A 6,000-nucleotide genomic window follows, 5' to 3' on the forward strand; every position below is an offset into this window, starting at 1 on the left:
GGCCTTCTATCATGGGTTGGTGGTAGTAGTAGTAGTAGTAGTACGTTTAATTATAGTCAGCAGGAAGTCAGCATTCTTTATTTAGGTAGGGATCATAGGATAGACAGCAACTAGGTCGACATGCATAACTGAAGGTCAACATGCAGGAAGGTAAACTTGACTGAAGGTCGACATTGGTTAGGACAACATGGTCATTAAGTCGACAAAAGCATTAGGTCGACATGGAGAAGGTCGACAGTCAAATAGGTCGACATGGGCTTTTTCACATTTTTTGTTCCGACTTTTGACATAGTCAACATGGACACTGAAACGTAGCACTGAGTCCCCTCGCATGGCTCACTGCATTCGCCATGCTTCGGGCACGGTGCCTCGCTACGCTCTGCACACTACTTTATTCTGCCACCACACCCTAATGGATGGGAGGGCATTAAATACCACCTGTCGGCTCAAAAAAACGTGAAGAACCCCATGTCGACCTTTTGATTGTCAATCTAACCCATGTTGAACTTCAGTCATGTCAACCTTCTTGCATGGCGACCTAGTGGTGTTGACCTAATGCTTATCGACATAATGCTTGTAGACCAAGTAACCGTATTCCCTTTCCTTGTACCCTAGCCTACAGCCAGACAGTTAATGGCTATCAGCATGCTGATTGGTTGATTAGGGGCCCCAGTGCATTGATTTTCACAGGACCTACATTGCTGTTGCAATGAGGCTGCAGATTATCTGTCACCTGTCATGGGATGAAGGAAACACTTGTGAGTTTTGGTAGCATCGCAGTCTAATAATATTATGAAGAGCAGTTCTCCGGACTCCGATATTACAGTCCAGGTTGTAAGGATGTGCATGGCTGCATGCTTACCTCCAGACAGTGAAAACAAATTGACTGAGGCACTGATTATGTCACTTGGGCTCAAGCCTGGACATCCATAAAAGCTAGACTGTAATGGCAAGCTCTGGATCTATAAGGCTAGGCAATCTATATGGCTGGATCTGTAAGGCAAGGGAAGGCTTTCCATTTACTAAGGGTACATTTACTAAAGCTTCTGAAAAGTCAAAGAGGTGATGTTGCCCATAGCAACCAATCAGATTCTGTCTATAATTTCTCTGTTACATCCTAGAAAATGAAAGACAAGGGGTGAGATGTACTAAGCCTTGAAAAGTGATAAAATAGAGGGTGATAAACCAACAGCCAATCAGCTCCTAGCTGTCATTTTTCAAAAACAGTATATGACATAACAGGTAGGAGTTGATTGGCTGGCTGTTTATCACTCTCCATTTTATCACTTTTCAAGCTTAGTACATCTGGCTCATAAATCTGATTGGTTGCTATGGGCAACATGACCTCTTTTCATTTTTCAGAAGCTTTAATAAATTTACCTCTTAGTGCTGAAATGCTCACTCCAAGTTAAAATGTCATACCTCCCAACAGCCCCCAATTGCAGACTGTCCCGATGTCCCTCCCGCAGCCAGCAATCACTACTGGTGATCACTGAAGACAGGGGGAGGTGAGTCCGGGCCTGCCCAGTTACTGCCCAGTTACCCCCCTCTTCCGAGTCATAGGCAAATTACCATGGGAACGCACAGCATTTTCATGGGACCGCACTAATAGGTGCGAGCGGCGGGATGGCAAATATGCAGCTCGCCATACCCGGTCGCACTAAGCAACTGCACATATGCATAACTGCACATGCGTAGACGCTAAAAATCAGTCCCCATGCAAATGCGGGGGAACGATTAAATCAGAATAACTCCCCTTATTCCTAGGCAGATGTCTGCAGAGAGATCAGTGCAAATACCAATCACTACTCCCCTCATCTCATCCAGAGCAGCCCTTGGGCAGGGGGGAGAGGAGATGACTGGGGTGTTGAGGATGGTTAATCAAGCTGTTTCTTCCAGGAGCAGGGAGGTTCCAGAGCAACGCTGCAGGAAGATGCTGCAGTCTCTTTGGCACATGTTCAACACTGCAGCAAGTTCAGATGGGAAGAGAGAGAGCTGTACAGTATGTGGAGAGAAGACTGACAGTCAGTGGAATGGAGACCGGATAGCCCAGGTGCTGACTGAAGGACACTTGTAGGACACATTCACAGCATTTATGCATAATACATTACACAGCAAGATTTGGAGGTTTTTTAGGTAATAAAATATTTTCTTCACCAATTCTCCCCTAGAGCTGCAAATGTATGTATTTAAATCATTGCTGATTCCTCTTTTATTTCTAAAAATCTTTAATAAGCACCCCTTGAATCTCTAAATGACCCCCATTTTCATATTCAGATTTATAAAGGATTAATGATCGTCATCTGTAATTGTTTACCTCACACGCCCATGTCTGTATATGTGGAATGTATTTTGTTCTGTCATCTTTATTCATTTCGGTTCCCCCACTCGCTTCTCAATTTAAAACTCATATTTTTTTTACTCTGTTTTATGTTTGATTTAAAAAAAACAATACGTAAACTAAAAACAAAGAGATTTGTGTGTTTTTTTTGTAGACACATTAATTTGGATTTAAATAGTGATTCAGAAAATAATCATTAACACACTGTCATAGGAATGGATACATTAATGGAAATTACTTAGCTACAATTATAGCCATGTCTTTTTCACCTCAGTGGCAGAATAGGTGGCTTCAACATTTTAAAGGGCCCCCCACCCCCATTGCTTTTAGAGAGACACCTCCCTGCTACAGTTGTTCATTTTTGCCCCATAAACGTGCCCTCGTTAATATTTGCCCCATAAAAGTGCCCTTGTTCATTTTATACCCCATAATAGTGCCCTGGTTAATGTTATGTCAATGTAAGGCTGCCAGTATGTAACAAAGCATTCCTTACCTGCCTGCTTTCCTGGAACTGCTGGGAGGCTCCTAAAAAATTGGGTGGTGCTCCCGACCCCAGTGAAGTACCCCCAATTCATATTATGCTACACTAGTCCTTTCAGTTCATATTATGCCACATTACATTGCGCCGGTTCAAATTACAGTATGTAATATTATAATCCCTGACAGTTCTTTTTGTACCACATTACAATGAGCAGGTACAGGGGCATACCTAGACATAGACGTATTGCAGGCACCAAAGACAAAGTTTGTAAAGTCCCATATGGTGATAAATGTATATAACACATGTGAGTTTGACAGGCAAGGGGGTCCACTCTCAGATCTGGGCCACATAACAGCTGCAGTCCATGCACCTATGGAAGCTACACCCTTGGGGGCTTAGTAATGTTTAACAAATGAATGATTATTCATTTGTTTTGGAGGCCATACAATCTGCACCTGCTATAAGGCTGGTGCACGTTTTCATGGTGTGGATCGGGACGGATTGGCAATAGAAGTTGCCAGGGCAGTAGAGAGCCTGTCCTGGCCCAGGTACTTTTCAGGGGGTGTGGCCTAATTATGGGAGACATGGCCATGCACCCTCAAAATAAAATGCAAAAAAAAATAGTACTTCCCTGGCCGCACAGCAGCCCAGCACCCAGCAGCATGTGCTGGGCTGAGAAGAGCTGTTGCAGCTGCTGCACAAGGTAACCAGGCCCCACTGGCCTGCTCCATCAGACCTGGGCCCAGGTGATTAGTACTCCCTTCTCCCCTCTCTTGGTACCACTGGATGCCACAGAGAAGATCCCCTGGGGGCCATCTCCCCTGTGGGGCTGCATGTGGTCGGGAAAGGGTAGAGGGTGACCGATTGGTGGTGTTGGTGTGTTAGGGGGTAGAAGGTATCAGGCTGGTGATGTATTTTTAAAAACATTTCAGGGCCACTTTAAATTTCTAATCCAGTCATGACACCAGGGAAGGGCAGTGTTGTAGTATCAGTATAATGTCACAGAGACAACTGCAGGAAATGATACAAAGATGGCTGCAACTGTGTTCAACTCACAATCAGGCCCTATGAGGGATACCAACCCCTTAACAGGCCCCACCCCCTCAACAAACCCCGCCTCCACATGAGTGGCTTCTAGAAATTTCCCAGGCAGATTTTAGATCCCATACCACCCCTGTAACATCAATAGATGCACCAGGTGGTATAACAGCATCTAGAGATGCTGATAGGAGGATCTCATGGGGCTGGCCAATGTTTCCATTGCCATCAATGGCAATAGTGCAACTGGCTATCGATAGTGTTAAACTATGCAATGGATGACCATCAATGTTTTACCTATCGATGGTCATCCATATTCTTTTGACTGATTGGCCTGGGGGCCAATCAAAATAAGGGGGCGGGGTTTCATGGGTGTTGGGGGTGGAGCTACGCTTCGTGTCCTGGCACTTTGAAAAAAACAAAAGCAAAACATCGGTTTTGCTGTGCCATCAATGGAGGAAAACCATCTCGTTCTAGCCCATTGATGGTAAAAATTATTCAACATCGGTTATAAACCATCAATGATTTTGAATCATCAATGGTCAATGGCCTTCCATGGGATCTAGAGATGGGCAACTCTGCTCTTTTCTGTGAGAGGCTCTGAACGGTTCAATTCACGGAAAATAACCAATTCTCACGGCTCACTGGCTCACTGCTGATTAATCCGCACTCTGTTCCGGCACCTTGGTGCTGTTCTGTGCCTGTGTGACTGAGCGAGCAGCAGTGTAAGTGATAGAGACAGTCACAGTCAGATACACCGACAGACGTGTCTGATAGACTTTCGTTGCTGAGCAGTGAGTTCCTGGAGCAAGATGGTTCTTCACTGTTCCTCCTGGACAGTGGCGTAAGTTCCTCCATGATGCCCGGAGGCAAGAAAAAAGTTGGTGCCCCCCCTCTAGCTAGCTAGAAAGAAAGAATGTAAGGGGGTGTCAGGAAAGTGAGGAAATGAGAGGGGATAGTGAGATAGTGTCAGGGATAGATATATCAGGAATAGAGAGAGTGGTAAGAGAGAGGGAGGTCAGGTACAAAGAGAAAGGGGATGAGAGGGGAATTCAAGCAGAGATAGTGGGTTCAGGCAGAGATTGGTGCCAGTGGGGTCAGGCAGAGAAAGGGATAGGGTGAGATGGATCAGGCAGAGAGAGAGGTCAGGCAGGAGAAGAGAGAGGGGGTCAGGCAGAGAGAGGGGGGGGGGTCAGGGAGAGAGAGAGAGGGGGGGTCAGGGAGAGAGAGAGAGGGGGGTCAGGGAGAGAGAGGGGGGGTCAGGGAGAGAGAGAGGGGGGGGTCAGGGAGAGAGAGAGGGGGGGTCAGAGAAAGAGAGAGAGGGTCAGGCAGAGAAATGAGAGTGGTGGGTACGAGCCTGGTGCTGCTACAGCCCGGATGCAGGCCATGCACACAAAGCAGGGTCTGTGAGGTGACGGGAGGAATGAATGAAAGAGTGACAGGTACCTTCCCCATGTCCTGGGCTTGCTACGCTGCAGCTCCCCAGGACTTGCGCTGCTGCGGGACGGCTGACAGGAGTGTGTAGGGAGTCCTTGGCTGGCTGGCTGGCTGAGGCTTCCCCGCGGGTGGTGCGCTTTTGTGTATGAATCTGCCCTTCAATGGCAGCTGATGATGGGAGACTGGCCAGGCTGACACCCGGCCGCTGACACCACGCGGGGCTGAGCCAGGTCGCGGCTGCGAGCTTGTTTGGTGCGCTCAGGGGCGGAGCTGTACTTTTCTTCTGGGGGAGGGGGGGGGTGATCATCCCCTTCTTTATCCCTGAGTGGCACCGGCGTCCCGCACTGGCTATGGAGTCTCCGGGCCGGCTCCTTTTGGCGCGCTGTCATGCTGACAAGTGGGGTGGGTGGTGGGGCGCTGCATACTGTACTGTCAGACAGCACCTATACAAATAAGCATGACATAGTAGGGGGGCAATGGAGTCAGTGCCCCCCTGTAAGGTTGGCGCCTGGCGGCAGATGACTCCATTGCCTCCGGGAGTTCCGCCACTGCTCCTGGAGCCGCCGTTCACTGTTGCAGTTCTTCTTCCTCAGTCAGTGACAGTGAGCAGTGTAAGTGAACTGCTGCAGTGAGGGGCTCAGTCAGCACCCAGCGGTTCGGAGCAACCAATCACAGTCTCAGACTGACAGAGAACCGTCACACT

Source organism: Crinia signifera, chromosome 4 (genome assembly GCF_055691185.1).
Source record: "Crinia signifera chromosome 4, ASM5569118v1, whole genome shotgun sequence".
NCBI lineage: Eukaryota > Metazoa > Chordata > Amphibia > Anura > Myobatrachidae > Crinia > Crinia signifera.